This window comes from Scyliorhinus torazame, chromosome 4, assembly GCF_047496885.1.
Source record: "Scyliorhinus torazame isolate Kashiwa2021f chromosome 4, sScyTor2.1, whole genome shotgun sequence".
Classification (NCBI taxonomy): Eukaryota; Metazoa; Chordata; class Chondrichthyes; order Carcharhiniformes; family Scyliorhinidae; genus Scyliorhinus; species Scyliorhinus torazame.
The window spans coordinates 151737303-151758223 of NC_092710.1; the positions used below are offsets into that span (position 1 = coordinate 151737303).

A 20921-nucleotide genomic window follows, 5' to 3' on the forward strand; every position below is an offset into this window, starting at 1 on the left:
AGGTTCAATTCCGACCTCGGATGACTGTGTGGAATTTGCAAGCTCTCCCTGTGTCTGCGTGGGTTTCCTCCGGGTGCTCCGATTTCCTCCCACAACCCAAAGATATGCAGGTTAGGTGGATTGGCCCTGCTAAATTGTTCCTTAGTGTTCAAAAATGTGCAGGTTAGGTGGGGTTATGGGGATTGTTAGGGTCCTGTTTCAGAGGGTCGGTGCAGACTCGATGGGCCAAATGGCCACTTTCTCACTGTAGGCATTCTAATTCTATTCGATGGTATTGGCTCCATTGTAGCCAGCCCCATGTTGCGGAGAACCATCTCCTTTGTCAGGCTCATGAGATACAGGCTACATTGTTCCTACCTCAATCTGAACGTGCGTGGGCAGGTCACAAATTGCAATACCCTATGCCCAAAACATACCAATTTTTAGCCCAAATCTCCACCTATTTTGCACTTGATGTGCATTTATGATGAGAAACTTGAAATATTCTTTGTTAGGCATCCATGCACATCATAGAGTTTACCATATAAAATGGCCAACAACTCAACCGTGTACTAAAATTTCCCAGTGACAAGGTTGTTTTTCCTACTTTCATGCCATTTTTTGTTGATATTTTGCTGTTATTATTTAAGTGATCAGGGGTCTTCCCCCATGAGGATCACGCTACATCTTCCACTCTGGGGAAGAAAATGAGAACCAATGCATGGGTGTCAGGCAGAACTAAAGAAGCTTTGCACCACCCATCAGTACTCCCACATCACAATTTACCATCCAGGTGTACATTTGTCAGGCAAGCTGTGCCTGCTGAGGCTTTATTTACATTGAATGTCATGTAAAAATTGTGCCAATGGCTGCAAGGTGACTTGCAAACCAATCCACTCTATCGATGTGGAATCATTGTTTCTTGTCAAGATCATAATGACCTTTAAATATTTATGCTTTAAGTGTGTCCTCGGCCCACCTTGGGAACATCACATATATACATTGAATAGTCATTCATATAGGTACTCAACAGCTGACTGATGCTCTGTTTAAGAAAGCATTTTTATTTTCTTCTCCACGGACAACAAACAGCAGCACAAGAGGAATGTGCAATTTTACAGAGAGGTAGAATTCCCAAAAGTCAAGGGTGTTACAGATTATGTCCATATGGACCTCGGTGTTCCTTTGCATGTTTGATGATTAAGAATACACAGCTTGTTTGCAATTAACAGGAGAACATTATGCAAGTCAATGCTCACTTCCCAGGCAGCTGAAACATTGCCTTCATCCCATCAATATTTGACCCTGAATGGGCAGGAATCTAATCAACTTGAAAATTGCCATTCAAGATCATGTTCTGCAGTCTGGCTCATGACAGTCCAGCAGCATCCCAGGGCACCAGATAAATACAGGTACGGTGAAATCAAGTGTCTACTCAAGTGATCATGGTTCATACTATTGCCGAAGTCGTACCACAGATGCCTGGACTGGAATACCCACCTGATCTTAGAATCCATTGCCACAAAAAGGGGACTGTTCACACACCTGTTTGTGATAAAGTGGTGTCTCCCCATCTCTTGCTGTTAGGATTTGCGCTCACAGACACTGGCCGAGTTTGCCCTGCCACTGCTGCCAGTGAGATCGGAGAATTTGGTGCTGAACCAAAACACCATTCTCTGCAGCAGGACCGGAGAATCCGCCGGCATGAACGGACAGAGAATTCCAGTCACTGAGCCTGGAGGAATCACTGAATTTGAGTTTCTGTAAATATCTATACAGTAGGAACTGTAAATTCACAAGTGGCTTTTTAGTCAGAATGTCTTTTCAAAGGACAGAAGGGTGGGGTGGCAGAGTTGGGGTAGGGTGGGCGGCATGGTAGCACAGTGGTTAGCACTACTGCCTCACAGGTTGGATTCCCAGCTTGAGTGGAGTCTGGACGTTCTCTCCGTGTCTGCGTGGGTTTTCCTCCGGGTGCTCCGGTTTCCTCCCACAAGTCCCGAAAGACGTGCTGTTAGGTAATTTGGACATTCTGAAATCTCCCTCTGTGCACCCAAACAGGCGCCAAAATATGGCGACTAGGGGATTTTCATAGTAACTTCATTGCAGTGTTAATGTAAGCCTATTTGTGACAATAATACAGATTATTATTATTATATCCACTCATAGACATTAAATGATTTTCCAGAGACATGAGTTAGTTCTTGGAGACAGAAGCCAGTCAGCTGACCTTCAGCGGTCATATTTTAAACAGCACAGCTCATTTGAAAAATAAAAGGTTAATTTCAGACTTCACATTGAATAAGGTTTGGATCTTAAAAGTTATGAAAATGACACGCTTTCACTGGGTGGAACACCACCATTTGGCTGATTCAGCCAAACCAATTTTTAATTGTTTTTTATGATGTGGAGATGCCAGCGTGGACTGGGGTGGGCACAGTAAGAAGTCTGACAACACCAGGTTAAAGTCCAAACGTTTATTTTGAATCACTAGCTTTTGGAGCGCAGCTCCTTCCTCGGGTCATTCACCTGATGATGGAGCTGCGCTCCGAAAGCTAGTGATTAGAGACAAACCTGTTGGATTTTAATGGAGAGGCATAAATATCCTGGCCGCGAGGTTTCCTAGTGTCACACGGGAGGGATTTAGCTAGTATGGCAGAGGGGTGGATATCGGAGCAATAGGTCAGAAGGTGAAAAGATTGAGGGAGAACTAGGAAATAGGGCCAGCATGGCTCTGAGGCAGAGCAGACAGGGAGATGTTGCTGAAAACAGCGGGTCTGGTGGCCTTAAGTGCATTTGTTTTAATGCAAGAAGTATAACAGGTAAGGCAGATGAATTTAGAGCTTGGATTAGTACTTGGAACTATGAGGTTGTTGTCATTACAGAGACCTGGTTGAGGGAAGGACAGGATTGGCAGCTAAACGTTCCAGGATTTAGATGTTTCAGGTGGGATAGAGGGGGATGTAAAAGGGTGGAGGAGTTTCGCTACTGGTTAGGGAGAATATCACAGCTGTACTGCAGGAGGACACCTCAGAGGGCAGTGAGGCTATATGGGTGGAAATCAGGAATAAGAAGGGTGTAGTCACAATGTTGGGGGTTTACTACAGGCCTCCCAACAGCCAGCGGGAGATGGAGGATCAGATAGGTAGACAGATTTTGGAAAAGAGTAAAAACAACAGGGTTGTGGTGATGGGAGACTTTGGGCGGGATTCTCCAGTATCTGGCGGGGCGGGCCGTACCAGCGCCAAAGAGTGGCGTGAACCACTCCGGCGTCGGGCTGCCCAAAAGGTGCGGAATCCTCCGCACCTTCTGGGGCTAGGCCAGCGCTGGAGTGATTGGCGCCGCGCCAACCGGTGCCCAAGGGCCTCCGCCGGCCAGCATGAGTTGGCGCATGCGCAGGGGTGCCAGCGTGTTCCCAGAACCGCTGCCGTGATTCCTGCGCATGCGCAGTGGGTTTCCTCTCCGCCCCGGCCATGGCGGAGCTTTACAGCAGCCGGCGCGGAGGGGAAGAGTGCCCCCATGCACAGGCCCGCCCGCAGATCGGTCGGCCCCGATTGCGGGCCAGGCCACCGTGGGGACCCCTCCCGGGGCCAGATCCCCCCACGCCCCACCGAGGACTCCGCAGGCTGCCTGCAGAACCAGGTCCCGCCGGTAAGAACATTGTGTAATTTACGCCGGCAGGACAGGCCGAAAATGGGCGGCCGCTCGGCCCATTGCCGAGTGGAGAATCGCCGGGGGGTGCTGCCAACGGCCCCCGACTGGCGCGACGTGATTCCCGCCTCCGCCAAAAAATCGGCGCCAGAGAATTCGGCAGCCAGCGTCAGGGCAGCAGAGCGGGATTCACGCCGCCTCCCGGCAATTCTCCGGCCCGGCGGGGGGTCGGAGAATCCCGCTCCTCAATTTCCCCAATATTGACTGGGAATCACTTAGTACCAGGGGCTTGGATGGGGCAGAGTTTGTAAGGAGCATCCAGGAGGGCTTCTTAAAACAATATGTAGATAGTCCAACTAGGGAAGGGCCTGTACTGGATACGGTATTGGGGAATGAGCCCAGCCAGGTGGTAGACGGTTCAGTAGGGGAGCATTTCGGGAACAGTGACCACAATTCAAAGTGCTGGTGGACAAGGATAAGAGTGGTCCTAGGGTGAATGTGCTAAATTGGGGGAGGTTAATTATAACAATATTAGGCGGGAACTGAAGAACCTAGATTGGGGCGGATGTTTGAGGTTAAATCAACAACTGTCACGTGGGAGGCTTTCAAATGTCAGTTGAAAGGAATTCAGGACCGGCATGTTCCTGTGAGGAAGAAGGATAAATATGGCAAATTTCAGGAACCTTGGATAACGAGAGATATTGTAGGCCTTGTCAAAAATAAAAAGGAGGCATTTGTCAGGGCTAGAAGGCTGGGAACAGACGAAGCCTGTGTGGAATATAAGGAAAGTAGGAAGGAACTTAAGCAAGGAGTCAGGAGGGCTAAAAGGGGTCATGAAAAGTCATTGGCAAACAGGGTTAAGGAAAATCCCAAGGCTTTTTACACGTACATAAAAAGCGAGAGGATAGCCAGGGAAAGGGTTCGCCCACTGAAGGACAGGGGAGGGAATCTATGCGTGGAGCCAGAGGAAATGGGCGAGGTACTAAATGAATACTTTGCATCAGTATTCACTACAGAGAAAAAATTGGTGGATGTTGAGTCTGGAGAAGGGTGTGTAGATAGCCTGGGTCACATTGAGATCCAAAAAGACGAGGTGTTGGGCGTCTTGAAAAATATTAAGGTGGATAAGTCCCCAGGGCCTGATGGGATCTACCCCAGAATACTGAAGGAGGCAAGAGAGGAAATTGCTGAGGCCTTGACAGAAATCTTTGGATCCTCACTGTCTTCAGGTGATGTCCCGGAGGATTGGAGAATAGCCAGTGGTGTTCCTTTGTTTAAGAAGGGTAGCAAGGATAATCCAGGGAACTGCAGGCCGGTAAGCCTTACGTCAGTGGTAGGGAAATTACTGGAGACAATTCTTCGAGACAGGATCTACTCCTGGAAGTAAGTGGGCGTGTTAGTGAGAGGCAGCACGGTTTTGTGAAGGGGAGGTCGTGTCTCACTAACTTGATAGAGTTTTTCGAGGAGGTCGCAAAGATGATTGATGCAGGTAGGGCAGTGGATGTTGTCTATATGGACTTCAGTAAGGCCTTTGACAAGGTCCCTCATGGCAGACTGGTACAAAAGGTGAAGTCACATGGGATCAGAGGTGAGCTGGCAAGATGGATACAGAACTGGCTAGGTCATAGAAGGCAGAGAGTAGCAATGGAAGGGTGCTTTTCTGATTGGAGGGCTGTGATTAGTGGGGAAATCGAACCTGGGAGCCTGGCGCTGTGAAGCCACAGTGCTTCCACTTGTGCTACCATGCTGCCCAGTTTCTGAAAATACAATTGCAATCTGGAGAAAGGTTACTTTGTTTTGCAGTGAAAACTTTGAATGCAATCTGCCAAATAGGTATATTACTGAAAAGATTGCAAATATCTAAAGATTTTTATTTGTGGTTGAGTGAGAAATGGAACTCCTTATTAGCAACCTTTTGGGTCAACAATGATCTCGCAAGACTATAGCAGGTATTTCGATGCAATATAAGCACAGACCTCTACGGCCATGAATTGTCCAACAACTTATTCAAAAATTGTAGCATTAAGTGATGTTCTGAGAAAGGATGTGTACTATGGCATAAGGTGGTCTTAGATTATCATAGAATTTACAGTGCAGAAGAAGGCCATTCGGCCCATCGAGTCTGCACCGGCTCTTGGAAAGAGCACCCTACCCTAGGTCAACACCTCCATTCTATCCCCATAACCCAGTAACCCCACCCCACACTAAGGGCAATTTTGGACACTAAGGACAATTTTATCATGGCCAATCCACCTAACCTGCACATCTTTGGACTGTGGGAGGAAACCGGAGCACCCGGAGGAAACCCACGCACACACGGGGAGGATGTGCAGACTCCGCACAGACAGTGACCCAAGCCGGAATCGAACCTGGGACCCTGGAGCTGTGAAGCAATTGTGCTATCCACAATGCTACCGTGCTGCCGTCTTTGGCAGCTAAAAGGTACTTCAGCAACAATAAGGCTTCCTCCAGTTTTATTACGAATGAAATGGCAGATTGTTGTTTAGTTTAATTTTGCACGGCGATTGTGAAGCTAAAGTGAATCCACAGTGGGAAATAATTCAATTAATTAGCAGCTGACAGGTGCAAAGCACTAACTTGTTTTTTTTCTTCCCATTGAGTCCAATGAAAATAGCTGTATGTTTAGTGCGCAGTGTTTGCTTCATAAAGGGCATCACCAGGGAACGAAGGCAGGGACCTTTCCAATGAACATACTCACCATCTGCTCTCTCAGCAGCACCACTCGGAACATGGACTTGTGTGAGCTGTGGCTGAATAAACACAAACCCTACTCAGCCAGTTTGCAAAGAAGTGGAAGGAAAAGTTTCATTGTTACATTGCAGAGAAACCATTTGGCCAATTGCCCTAAAGAAAAACTTCCATTGGAAGATGCATAGTCGTCAAATGTTTACTCATTTTAAATTAAGATTAAGCCTGTGGTATCTAGCTAGAGCCTTTGTAATTAAGGTAAATTACTACAATTTAACACATTAAATATTCTTGCAAAATCTACTTCCTATTGCTAAGTTCAATTCTTGAGGTGAAGGCCCCCCCATTTTCTTCCCTATGTTCCTTCTATGCCAGACAGTGACATGAGTGCCTCTTGAGCTAGTTGTTAGGAATCTCATGAAGAGTACAGGTGGTACAGTCTGCATTTTATTCCCTTCTCTGCTGCTGATTTTCAATTCTATCATCTGCTATTTTGGGGGCAATGTTAGCCTCAAAATGGGGTTGGTAGCTTTACTGCCCCATGTCATCAATAAAGAGGGAGCCCCATTTTGAAAGCCCTACCATTGGCCTGTTACAGGTGGTAGGACACTTTTCATATTCAAATTGAAATCATAGGACTCTATGACATTTCGTGAGGAACTGGTCAGAGGGAGGGCCATCCACAGCCCTGTACAGGACAATGCTGCTAAGGAATTTTAATCTTAGGTGGAGATAAGGGGCGTCATTCTCCGCCGGCGGGAGTCTCCGTTTTGCCGGCGCCCGGGAGTTTCCCGACGGCGTGGGGCTGCCCCACAATGGGAAACCCCATTGACCGGCCGGTGTAACGGAGACTCCCGCCGGCGGGTCGGGGCAGAAATGTGGCGGGGCGGGATGGAGAATTTCGCTCAAGGAGCCTAAAAGTCAGCCTTCAGCCTCATCAGCTGGCTTTTGACTTTGATGCCAAAGTTTCCCTATAAGATACTCTGACCCCAAGCTTCTGGTCTCCGTATCACTGGAGATCTGGAGCGAAATTCTCCTACCCGCCCTGCCACATTTCTGCCCCGACCCGCCGGCGGGAGTCTCCGTTACACCGGCCGGTCAATGGGGTTTCCCATTGCGGGGCAGCCCCACGCCGTCGGGAAACCCCCGGGGGCCGGCAAAACTGAGACTCCCGCCGGCGGAGAATGACGCCCAGGTGTATGAGCCAAGATGTGTGTCGGGACGCCCCGGAAGATCTGACCCACTGACTTACATATGAATCGCACTGTTAGTTTCAACTCCTGATGTACGGTTCCCCAGCACCTTCTGCGAGTGTCTCCAACTATGAGCTAGAGTTGGCCACTTGGGACAGTTCCATGGTACTCATTTGATTAGTTATCCAGGAAATATTAGAAGTTTAAAAACTAGTCTAACTTCTGGGTAGCTACAGCACTGAACCCTCAATCACTCACACTGATCTCCTGAATTCCCCCCTCCACCCCCAGACTAACACCTGACCACCTGACTATCTCCGACTCACTCGACTGATTATCTGAGCTCCCAGCTACCTCACCTGAACTGACCGGATTCCCACCCCACTGCCTGACTACCGCTCCAACCCAATCTGACTAGCCCCCAACCTGACTACCCCGCCTTAGAGCGCCTGATTATCCCACAACCCACATACAAGCTCACCCACCTGCCCTGCCATCTCATTCACCTACCAACCCACCTACCTACCACTACTCCCACCTACCACCTCACCCAGCTGGCCCCCTACCCACCTACCACCTCACCCACCTACCACCACTCCCACCTACCAGCCCACTCACCTGGCACGCCTACCCATCTGCCTCCTCACCCACCTACCACTTCACTCACCACTTACCACCCTATCCACCTACTACCTCACCCACCTACCCACTTACCTCACCTACGTTACCATTCACTTATTGATCCATTCACCCATTCTTGAACATCCACCCATTGATCAGCATTTATATCATACCTTTAAACTTACCACACAGCAGTAGCTAGTGTCATAAAAGGGGGCCGACCAACTCTGCTGCGATCCGGTGGAGGGAGATCTCCAAGGGACTCTGCGCCCTGCTTTTCTGGGAAAGCCGGGCTTGGAAGATCCGGCATGAAATGTGAAACAATGTCGAGGTGGGAGAACATTCGATTGGAACGGCAATCCAATGATGATTTCCACTCCTTGGTTGATCCAGGCCAATATATTACTGTGTTAATACAAAGCACTGCTGTATTGACAATGTGGGTCCAATTAATGCTGTTCATTGGAATAGGTTATTGCTGGTCAGTAAGCAAACAAGGAGGTTGCTATGTGTTAATGGACTAGCTGCACCTGAAAGAAAAGAAAATAAGTCAAAAAGCTCGGAAGACAAATTTCCATACTTCAGGCAGTAACCAGCAGTGTGACTAATTCTTGTGACAAGAGGTGATATTATGTTCTCCCCAAAGCAACTAATGGCTGGAATCTGGAGAGGATTCTATATTGCAGAGGAAGAAAATATGTCCACAGTGTTCATTTTAATGGGATTATATAACATGTGCATTAAAGCTTTTTTTGATGGCGTGACATAGCAGTGAGCTACAAAAGATGCAGCTTCATTTTACATCCTTGAGAAACTCGATTATAAAAATAGCATGCATAATAAGTGCTAATGCATCCAGCGGGAGGGTGTTAGTGCGGTGAAGTAGATAAACATGGACTTCGGAGTACTCTCAATCATGGAGGTATTTATATTTTTATAAATAATTCAAATTCACCTCTTTTTTTTTGTTAGTTATCTTTTCCCTTGTTTACTGCTAGTTTCCCTGTCGGGATGATAGCTTAAAAATCTATTACTAAAACTTGGCCATACCAGTATGCGATGAGGAACTGTGTGAAATGGAAGCAAAAGCATAGAACACCAGTGACACACCACAGATTAGGTTGTCAGGAAAATGGGTTTAAACCTGTAATATCAATCCACTTCCGCTTTCCAAGGATGTCGCCTGCTGTGCATCTCAAGAATCTTTTGTTTTTGTCACATTTTCAGCATCTTCAGTACCTTGTTTTGTCTTGGTGTGTGCAAGTAGCTTCGGAGAAACGGAGTCTCTTACATGTATTCTGCTACCTGTTCGAAAGCCTCTTACTTTTTTGGTGCCGTCTAATGTGAGGGTTTGTGAGGGCAAAGATTTGTCCGACTGCTTTACGTACCAATCTGAAGGTAACCTGCCTCAACGACTACCGACCGGTGGCCCTGACGTCTGTTATCATGAAATGCTTCGAGCAGCTAGTCATGAGACAGATCACTGCCAGCCTCCCAGACGGTCTCGATCCATTGCAGTTTGCCTATCACCGCAACCGGTCCACAGCAGATGCTATCTCTCTGGCTCCACAATCAACACTCGAACACCTCGACAACAAGGACCCCTATGTAAGACTGCTGTTCATCGACTACAGCTCCGCCTTCAACACCATTATCCCGATAAGACTAATAACCAAACTCCGCAATCTTGGACTTGACCCGTCCCTGTGCAGCTGGATCCTTGACTTCCTCACCAACAGACCGCAATCTGTCAGGATAGGCAACAGCACCTCCTCCACAATAGTCCTCAACACCGGAGCCCCGCAAGGATGTGTGCTCAGTCCTCTACTGTACTCCCTATACACACACGACTGTGTAGCAAGATTTAACTCCAACTCAAAAAGTAAGTTTGCGGATGATACGACTGTGATGAGCCGTATCTCAAACAATGAATTGGACTACAGGAGGGAGATAAATCACTTGGTTGCATGGTGCACCAAAAACAACTTCCCTAAAAATATTGGAAAGACCAAGGAACTGATCATCGACTTCAGAAAGCGTAGCATGACACACACTCCCGTCTGCATCAATGGCTCCGAAGTGGAGATGGTCGATAGCTTCAAGTTGCTGGGGGTCACCATCACCAACAGTCTGTCCTGGTCCACTCACGTTGATGCAACAGTCAAGAAAGCCCAACAACGTCTCTACTTCCTACGGAAGCTAAAGAAATTTGGCATGTCTGCATCTACTCTCACAAACTTCTACAGATGTGTGATAGAGAGCATCCTATCCGGCTGCATCACAGCTTGGTATGGCAACTGCTCGGTCCAAGATCGCAAGAAACTGCAGAGTGTGGTGAACTCAGCCCAACGCATCACACAAGCTTGCTACCCCCACATTGATTCTGTATACACCTTCCACTGCCTCAGGAAGGCAGACAGCATTATCAGAGAGCCCTCCCACCCAGGCAGTACCTTCTTCCAGACCGTTCCATCAGGCAGAAGGTACAGAAGTCTGAAGACCCGCACATCCAGACGTAAGAACAGCTTCTTTCCCACAGCTACTAGACTCCTCAACGACTCCCCCTCGGACTGATCTGTTACCTGTAAGAACACTATTCACAACACCCTACGCTGCTCTTGCTCATGTATTTGCTTTGTTTGGCCCCTTGTTCCGCACTGTAACCAATCATTGTTTGTTGATGTATCATTTGTCAGTGTTCTCTGTTGATTATTCTTTTGTCTACTATATACGTACTGTGTACGTTCCCTCGGCCGCAAAAAAATACTTTTCACTGTACTTCGGTACATGTGACAATTAATCAAATCAAATCAAATCAAGATCAAATCAATCAAAGGCCACAAGAGTTCTCCATCACTTTAATTGACTGTTATAATGGGGTCCGGTTTAGCTCAGTTGGTTGGTTCTTGATACAGAGCAAGGCCAGTAGCACGGGTTCAATTCCCGTACCGGCTGATGTTATTCAAGGAAGAAATAACGAGGCATCTGGATGGAAATTGTCCCATTGGACAGACGCAGCATGGGTTCATAAAGGGCAGGTCGTGCCTAACTAATTTAGTGGAATTTTTTGAGGACATTAACAGTGCGGTAGATAACGGGGAGCCAATGGATGTGGTATATCTGGATTTCCAGAAAGCCTTTGACAAGGTGCCACACAAAAGGTTGTTGCATAAGATAAAGATGCAAGGCATTAAGGGGAAAGTAGGAGCATGGATAGAGGATTGGTTAATTAATAGAAAGCAAAGAGTGGGGATTAATGGGTGTTTCTCTGGTTGGCAATCAGTAGCTAGTGGTGTCCCTCAGGGATCAGTGTTGGGCCCACAACTGTTCACAATTTACATAGATGATTTGGAGTTGGGGACCAAGGGCAATGTGTCCAAGTTTGCAGACGACACTAAGATAAGTGGTAAAGCAAAAAGTGCAGAGGATACTGGAAGTCTGCAGAGGGATTTGGACAGGCTAAGTGAATGGGCTAGGGTCTGGCAGATGGAATACAATGTTGACAAATGTGAGGTTATCCATTTTGGTAAGAATAACGGCAAAAGGGATTATTATTTAAATGATAAAAAATTAAAACATGCTGCTGTGCAGAGAGATCTGGGTGTGCTAGTGCATGAGTCGCAGAAAGTTGGTTTTCAGGTGCAACAGGTGATTAAGAAGGCAAATGGAATTTTGTCCTTCATTGCTAGAGGGATGGAGTTTAAGACTAGGGAGGTTGTGCTGCAATTGTATAAGGTGTTAGTGAGGCCACACCTGGAGTATTGTGTTCAGTTTTGGTCTCCTTACTTGAGAAAGGACGTACTGGCACTGGAGGGTGTGCAGAGGAGATTCACTAGGTTAATCCCAGAGCTGAAGGGGTTGGATTACGAGGAGAGGTTGAGTAGACTGGGACTGTACTCGTTGGAATTTAGAAGGATGAGGGGGGATCTTATAGAAACATATAAGATTATAAAGGGAATAGATAGGATAGATGCGGGCAGGTTGTTTCCACTGGCGGGTGAAAGCAGAACTAGGGGGCATAGCCTCAAAATAAGGGGAAGTAGATTTAGGACTGAGTTTAGGAGGAACTTCTTCACCCAAAGGGTTGTGAATCTATGGAATTCCTTGCCCAGTGAAGCAGTAGAGGCTCCTTCATTAAATGTTTTTAAGATAAAGATAGATAGTTTTTTGAAGAATAAAGGGATTAAGGGTTATGGTGTTCGGGCCGGAAAGTGGAGCTGAGTCCACAAAAGATCAGCCATGATCTCATTGAATGGCGGAGCAGGCTCGAGGGGCCAGGTGGCCTACTCCTGCTCCTAGTTCTTATGTTCTTATGTTCTTATGAAGGCCCCTCCTTCTCAACCTTGCCCATCGCCTGAGGTGTGGTGGTCCTCAGGTTAAATCACCACCAGTCAGCTCTCCCCCCAAAAGGGAAAGCAGCCTCTGGTCATCTGGGACTATGGTGACTTTACCTTACCTATAATGGACTTATATTAAATACTTAGATCTTGGTGTGCGGGGCACAATTTCAAAATTTGCAGATGATACAAAACTTGGAAGCATTGTGAACTGTAAGGATGGTAGTGTAGAGATTCAAAAAGACATAGACAAGTTGGTGGTATGTGCCAGATGAAGTTCAATAATGAGAAGTGATTTATTTTGGTAGGAAGAACATATATGAAATAAAGGGTACAATTCTAAAGAAGTTGCAAAGGAGCGGAGAGGCCCGAGTGTATATGTGCAAAAGTCATTGAAGGTGGTAGGGACAGGTTGAGAGTGGTTAAAAAAGCAGACACTATCCTCGGCTGTATTAAAAGGGGCACAGGGTTCACTAGCAAGGAGGTTATTTTGAACTTGTATAAGACACGAGTTTGGCCTCCAGTTCTGTGCACCGCACCTTAGGAAAATTGTGAAGGCACTGGAGAGTGTGTGGCAAAGATTCATGAGAATGGTTCCAGTTCCAAAGTTAGATAGCAGAAGTTATGACTATTTTTCTTGACGGAAAGAAGACTGAAAGAAGGCTTGATAGAGGTATTCAAAATCATGAGGGGTTTGGACAGAGTCGATAGGGAGAAATTCGTGGAAGGATTGAGAATGAGAGGGAACAAATATGATGTAACTAGTAACAGAAGCAAAAGTGACATGGGAAAACATTTCTTCATACATTGAGTGTTTAGGACTTGGAATGCACTGCCTAATATTGAGGTAGAGGTAGGTTCAATCGAGGCATTCAAAAGAGATTTAGGGCATGATCTACCTGAATAGAAATAGAGTCCCATAGTGCGATTAGCCGGCTGTTTCCCAGCGCTCAGAGCGGCGGGAAACACCACGCTATCAAACAGCCAATTGGGTAGATTGGGAGCCTAAGTGGGGAACAGTCAGCCGCGGCCAGGCCCCACTTAGTCCCCTTCCCTGCACTGAAGAGCTCTGCTCACCGGAACTCCTCAGTGCGGGATTTTTAAATGGCATTCTGATCTCTCGACCCCCCCAATAGGAACCACTCCCCCCAAGCCCCAATTCACCAATAAGGGGGTCCTCAGGCCCCATTGCACCGGGCACTCCTGGCCCAATTACCAGCACATGTAAAATGCCAGCCTGGTACCATGGCATTGCCATCCTGGCACACACCTGGGCAGTGCCATCCTCCCCAGAGGGCAAATACCCGGGGACCTCTGATCCCCTGGGAAATCCTCAAGAGTACCATTCCATCTGATTCCCGTTTGTGGAGGCCAGTACTGAACAGCACTCGCCCAAGATCTCCTAGGTGAGGGGGTTAGATCCCAATGCCTTGGGTAAATCATGGAAGTGCATATTACAGTGAGAATAGCTGTCTCACTCTAATTTGCAGATTTGGGCAGGATTCACATTGCGACGTCTTGTGAGATCACGAGTTTCCAGAAGAGGGATCTCCCGGCATCTACTGGTCACGTTGCGCCATGCGGTGCTACCTTCGGATGTAACGTGGCCAGTAGATCTCGCCCTTAGACTGTGATTTGAAAAAGGAACAATGTGCAGGATTATGGAGAGAAGGCAGGAGAATGGCAATAAGGAAATTGTTCATTCAGACAACCAGTGCAGGCATGATGGGCCGAATGGCCTCCTTCTGTGCCGCTACTGTGGGTGGCATGGTTGTTAGCACTGTTGCTTCACAGCGCCAAGGTCCCAGGTTCAATTCCCGGCTTGGGTCACGGTCTGTGTGGAGTCTGTACGTTCTCCTCGTGTCTGCGTGGGTTTCCTCCGGATGCTCCGGTTTCCTCCCACAAGTCCCGAGAGATGTGCTTGTTAGGTGAATTGGACATTCTGAATTCTCCCTCTGTGTAGCCGAACAGGCGCCGGAAGTGGCGACTAGGAGCTTTTCACAGTAACTTTATTGCAGTTTTAATGTAAGCCTACATGTGACAATAAAGATTATTATATTATTCTGCTCTGTGAAAATTCTGTGATTCTGTAATTACGTGATTCTGTTCAGAAGGATGACAGGAAATAAATGTTCTATCGGTAACAAACTGTTAATATTAGACACATACTTTAAGTCACACTGTGTCTTTATTTTGTCAATTAAAAAAACATTTCCTGACTTGTGTCATAGCAAATTAGTTTGTTTGGTCAGTGCAGACTGCTTAATGAGCTGCACACTCAAATCCCAATGTTAACACAGGAGGACTTGTCAGTTTCTTTTGATGTCTAATTTACCTAAAATCTACAGTACCCTTTTTCAAGATGGGTCTGGCTTTTAAAATACTGCCAATATGTCCAATCCATATTTCTCTGCAGTGCTTCAGAAGGAAAGCGCAAGTTGTGTCACATGTCATTGCTTTTGTAAAAGCTGGATATTGTGGACCATCTGTGGGTGGAAAAGCTGGTGTGTGAACCCATAAAATAGGGCCATTGGCAGCATGCCTGCTGCCTTCCAGCCCAACCGTCCAAACTGCGATTTTATGAATGGCAGGGGAGGCGAGGGGAATGTATGTGTGCCAATTGACACCTTTAATGCTCACAAATCCTACCGTCGCTCCAATTTAATTGGTAGTCAGAGAGGCCTGTGCTCAAAGCCTGCCCAATTCGAGCCTGCGGGCTAGTGGTCACTCAAATTTGGGTGCTCCTTTCTAGGCCGCTGGTGCCAATCGGAGGCTCTCACTCCGCTCCCACAGTTTTCCCCTCACCATCTTGTCCCCCTCCTCCTCAACCCCTCAACAAGGGGGATCTCTGCAGGGCTATAATTCAGCCCTGCAGAGATCCTGAACATTGCTGTAGGTCCAGTGCTGAACATCTCTGCGATGCCCTTGTTGTAGTACTGGCAGTAACCACTGCTCCCTGTGGTGCTGCTGATACTGCAGAGTTACCAGCCTCTGATTAGCCAGCAGTTCCATGCGCTGGGATAGAACATTACAGCGCAGTACAGGCCCTTCGGCCCTCGATGTTGCACCGACCTGTGAAACCACTCTAAAGCCCATCTACACTATTCCCTTATCGTCCATATGTCTATCCAATGACCATTTGAATGCCCTTAGTGTTGGCGACTCCACTACTGTTGCAGGCAGGGCATTCCACGCCCTTACTACTCTCTGAGTAAAGAACCTACCTCTGACATCTGTCCTATATCTATCTCCCCTCAATTTAAAGCTATGTCCCCTCGTGCTAGACATCACCATCTGAGGAAAAAGGCTCTCACTGTCCACCCTATCCAATCCTCTGATCATCTTGTATGCCTCAATTAAGTCACCTCTTAATCTTATTCTCTCTAACGAAAACAGCCTCAAGTCCCTCAGCCTTTCCTCATAAGATCTTCCCTCCATACCAGGCAACATTCTGGTAAATCCCCTCTGCACCCTTTCCAATGCGTCCACACCTTCCTATAATGCGGCGACCAGAATTGCACGCTATACTCCAAATGCGGCCACACCAGAATTTTGTGCAGCTGCAACATGGCCTCATGGCTCCGAAACTCAATCCCTCTACCAATAAAAGCTAACACACCGTACGCCTTCTTAACAACCCTCTCAACTTGGGTGTCAACCTTCAGGGATCTATGTACATGGACACCGAGATCTCTCTGCTCATCCACACTGCCAAGAATCTTACCATTAGCCCAGTACTCTCTCTGTCTTCCTGTTATTCCTTCCAAAATGAATCAACTCACACTTTTCTGCATTAAACTCCATTTGCCACCTCTCAGCCCAGCTCTGCAGCTTATCTATGTCCCTCTGTAACTTGTAACATCCTACTGCACTGTCCACAACTCCACCAACTTTAGTGTCATCTGCAAATTTACTCACCCATCCTTCTACGCCCTCCTCCAGGTCATTTATAAAAATGACAAACAGCAGTGGCCCCAAAACAGATCCTTGTGGTACACCACTAGTAACTGGACTCCAGGCTGAACATTTCCCACCAACCACCCCCTTTGTCTTCTTCCAGCTAGCCAATTTCTGATCCAAACTGCTAAATGACCCTGAATCCCATGCCTCCGTATTTTCTGTAGTAGCCTACCGTGGGGAACCTTATCAAACGCTTTACTGAAATCCATATACACCACATCAACTGCTTTACCCTCATCCACCTGTTTGGTCACCTTCTCAAAGAACTCAATAAGTGTCCTGATCCAAAAGGATGGAAGTCCCTCTTCCAGTCTATTAACAACCAGTTTGCTGTTAAATGGCTGTGGGTGAGCTGGTGTTCCCCTCGGTGCCCCCCCCCCCCCCACCCCCACCCTTGCTCCCACCTGATATTTTAGCTGGGGCTGGGGAACCCGATGCCCTGTATAATTCAGCCTAGTGTGTTTGTTTTCAATGCTGGTTGTGGCATTCTATGTCCTAAAGCTTTTTGGCTTGCAAAATGGAATATATATAATTCCTTTCAACAACAGCTTTAGTCTCTACAGCATTCCTTCTGTACAGAGATATGTTCCTGAGCAACAATAACTTGTCATTTTAATGTAAAAAATGACCCAAACCTGTCCCTTAAATATCCTTACCGCTGGGCTTTGGAAATAGGCCTAGTGTTAGACAGGACACAAGCAGCAAAGATCTGGACAATTTGGAGGTTATGGAGGCTTGGTCCCAGTACGGAGAACATTGGAATAGTCAAGTCGAGAAGTGATATAGACATGTACAGGTATAAAGGTTTTAGTTGTGCATGGATGAGATATGAGATGGACATAAGTGATCTTGAGGATGGATAGAATGAGGGTTTTAAGCTCAGTATTTAGAGAGTGACAGGAAAGAGGCAGAAACAATGCCAATGCAATCATATTTAAAGCAGAAACTGAAATTATCAGCTTTATTTGTCTTGATGTTGTGCTGGAGTAAGTATGACTAATTTTAAGATTCAACGGCAGACAAGTTGTGCAGGCAAGGGCGTCACGGTAGCACAGTGGTTAGCACTGTTGCTTCACAGCGGCAGGGTCCCAGGTTTGATTCCCGGCTTGGGCCACTGCCTGTGCGGAGTCTGCACGTTTTCCCCGTGTCTGCATGGGTTTCCTCCGGGGGCTCCGGTTTCCTCCCACAAGTTCTGAAAGACGTGCTTGTTAGGTGAATTGGACATTCTGAATTCTCCCTCTGTGTACCCGAACAGACGCCAGAGTGTGGTAATTAGGGGATTTTCACAGTAACTTCATTGAAAAGTTCATGTAAGCCTACTTGTGACACTAATAAAGATTATTATTGAAGGGAAGCAGTGGACAGATAGAGGTAGATATTACTAGTATATATGTGGAATCTAACATCAAGCCAGCAGGTGATGTTTGTCGCCGAACAGCAACATAGAGATCAAGAAGCGAAGCTGAGGATGTATCTTCAAAGCAGTCTGGAGATGACAGGAGAAGGAAGTGAAGCGAAGCTGTTATGGGAGATTTGCAGGCTGTGCTAAGGGAAGGAGACAGGCAGCAGGAAAGGACAGTCCGACAGAGCTCGAACCTGAGAGGGAGGTGATGTGATCAGCCGTGTTAGATACCGTGGAAAGATTCAGGAAAACAAGGAGAAATAAAGGATCACGATCCCAGTGTCAGGCTCATTAGCAAGGGCCATTTCGGTGCCGTAAGTCAGATGGACTAGAGCAGTTTAGAAAGAGGGACTGTCACCATCATTTGGGCAGCACGGTAGCACAAGTGGATAGCACTGTGGCTTCACAGCACCAGGGTCCCAGGTTCGATTCCCCGCTGGGTCACTGTCTGTGCGGAGTGTGCACGTTCTCCCCGTGTCTGCGTGTGTTTACTCCCACAGTCCAAAGACGTGCAGGTTAGGTGGATTGGCCATGATAATTTGCCCTTAGTGACCAAATAGGTTAGGAGGGGTTATTGGGTTCAGGAGATAGGGTTGAAGTGAGGGCTTAAGTGGGTTGGTGCAGACTCGATAGGCTGAATAGCCTCCTTCTGCACTGTATGTTCTATGTTCTATCTACCCAAGACAAGTAGAAATGAGTAATAATGCAGCCCTGTCAGTATTGTCCACACCATAAGAAAGAACAAAAAACAACAAGTATTTATGAGGAGAAGAGTTGAAATATGACAATGTCTTCAAGTATTTTAGGCAGGAAAGGAAGGTTGGAAAAGGTGTTGTACTGGGAGAAATCAGATGGATTAAGAGTTTTTAGTTGATTTGTGCATAATGACGGCGGTTTTGAAAAAGGAAAGCTGGCACTTGAGGCAAGCACGGAAGCTGGACCAGGGAATGCAGTGGTCAGCAGTTGTGGGGTGGAGGGAGAGTGCAGTGATGATGTTGAATTAGGAAAGTCAGTCTCATAGATGAGATGACTTTGGATAGGGCAGACAGCAGAATAACAGAAAACATTTTTAAAAAGGAGCAAAGCACGAGAATGACAAGAGACCGGGCAAAAGGGAGTTGTGAATTGGTAAAGGCAGCTGCTCAACAACTTTAATCTTTATGTTGGAATCCATAAGTAATTAACCAAATTCACACATGCAGTCAGAATGGGTGATGGTGGTGATGGGGCGGGGAGGGTTTTAGGAGGTGCTTGGTCACGGAGAAACACTAATTTGCCTCAACTTGGATTTAGCCAAACTTTTTAGCCTCCTGAGGGAGGTCACCAACCACAAGTACATTTTCAATTCTGTGAAATGTTTCCCATATCCGCGAGGATAATTGATAAAAATTCCAAATAGGATTCTGTCGGTTTGCATTTTACAAGTGTCAACCTGGCAGAAGCTGTGAACAACTGTATCCGACTGAGTATTTGATCAGTTCTTATGATCTTCCATCCCACTCCTCTCTTTCCCTGAATCTCACCTTTTAGTCTCGCCTGAAGGCGGAGCCTCTGCCGGATTGCATCTTGGTGCCTTTCCAAAGTGGCCGCTGTTCACATGTGTGACAGAGCCTGTCAATGAGTCATTCAGCCATGCTGATTGGGGACCGGGGTGTCACAGCTGAGTCTGAGCTCTCTTCAAGTACACACTTTCCAACAGTGGCTGATTAATCAGCTGGCATCGGGAGCCTGGCGGAGGGAAAACGCCACTGATCCAATGAAGGAAGAACAGTGAACCGTACAAATTGTAGGAAAGATTAAAATTAGATAGAAACTGAAAGGAGGAAGTACTGAGAAGAACTAAAGAGGAGCAGGTGAGTGAGTTAGATTCCTTAGTCAGTGAATTGATGATCTATGCCATCAGGGTAAGCCAGTAAATGGGTTAGACGCTGTGCCACAGGAAGAGAGGAAACATTTGGAGGGAAGTCAACCTCATGCTGCTCTCGTACCTCCTGGTGCGAGTTAGAGTCAGAATGTTGTCTCTGCGCCTTCGGCGTATAAAGGCAAAGATGTTCTGATCCTGTGATCCAAAACAAATTCTGCAGCACTGATTTCCAACTCATGCTCTTCCTGACCTGCAAGTATCTGAGTCAGTTAATAAGAGCTGTTGAAGAGTATTGCAGCACCGTCTCTCTTAACTGATTCTCTCCTCCAACAATGGAGAAGTACTTGGCCTCTGCTGGCATTTCCCACAGCAAACACATGCTGCTCTGCCAGTGTTTTAATGTGATTCAGAGCAAAGACCAGGCACATTCAGCTCTGTGCTTCAGTACTGAGCTTCCCTGCATGCCGTATTGTTTTGCTGTGCTCTCTCTCTGGCAGTCCCAGCAACAAATTCAAGGAATCATTTATTTTACCCCCGAATCACGGGTGAAACAATTATTCTTGCTGTGCTATCCTGTGCTTTTATCCTCTCTGTCTACTGTTCTTATTTCTGTTTATGAATATTATGTTTCTTTCTGTTGCTGTTTACTTTGTTTTCTCCCTGCTCTCTGCGTTTTTAAAATTCCTTTCGGAGTCACTCATCCGAGGCCCCACATCAGTAACCCCACAGCGGAAAAAGCTCCCAGATTAAGTCAGAGAGCGGAAAGGGGTGACCAGCCCCCACACCCAATCCCTATCCTGCCCTCACCCACCTTTAGCCTGGGGTCCTTGTTGATCCTGGGTGTCTGGTGGGTGCAATGTTAGCAGTTGCCAGTGCTCCAGGCGACACTGACAAGCCAGTCTCTGATTGGCCAGCAGCTCTCAGCAGGTGCAGCTTCTGTTGCCGGGGTCCTAAATCCAGGGATGACTCGATGGTGGCTACTAAATGGGATTGGACATCCCCCATGGGAACTGACGGTGGTTGCCCGCCAATTCTCTGACCGGTGGGTGGAACACTTTTTGGACCGACTAAATCCAGACGCAAGCATCTCCCAGTCTTTCTTCGAAACTCAGACCCTTGATGGTAAGGATTGTTGCCATTTCTGTGGCTCTGCTGTAACTATGGCAATCAGTGAATTTGCCCTCCTTTCTTTTGATATCTATATTCTA

The 20921-nt window shown here is 47.0% G+C and overlaps 1 long non-coding RNA gene across 1 annotated transcript; it reads right to left on the reverse strand.

Annotated features, from left to right (window-relative positions):
• Positions 1-1022: 1022 nt before the first annotated feature.
• LOC140411660 (uncharacterized) lies at positions 1023-20583 on the reverse strand. The gene is made up of 4 exons (XR_011940937.1): positions 20525-20583; positions 8336-8680; positions 6347-6398; positions 1023-2098 (listed from the first exon to the last, which is right to left on the reverse strand). It is a non-coding gene; the product is annotated as an uncharacterized lncRNA (long non-coding RNA).
• Between the last annotated feature and the right edge of the window lie 338 nt (positions 20584-20921).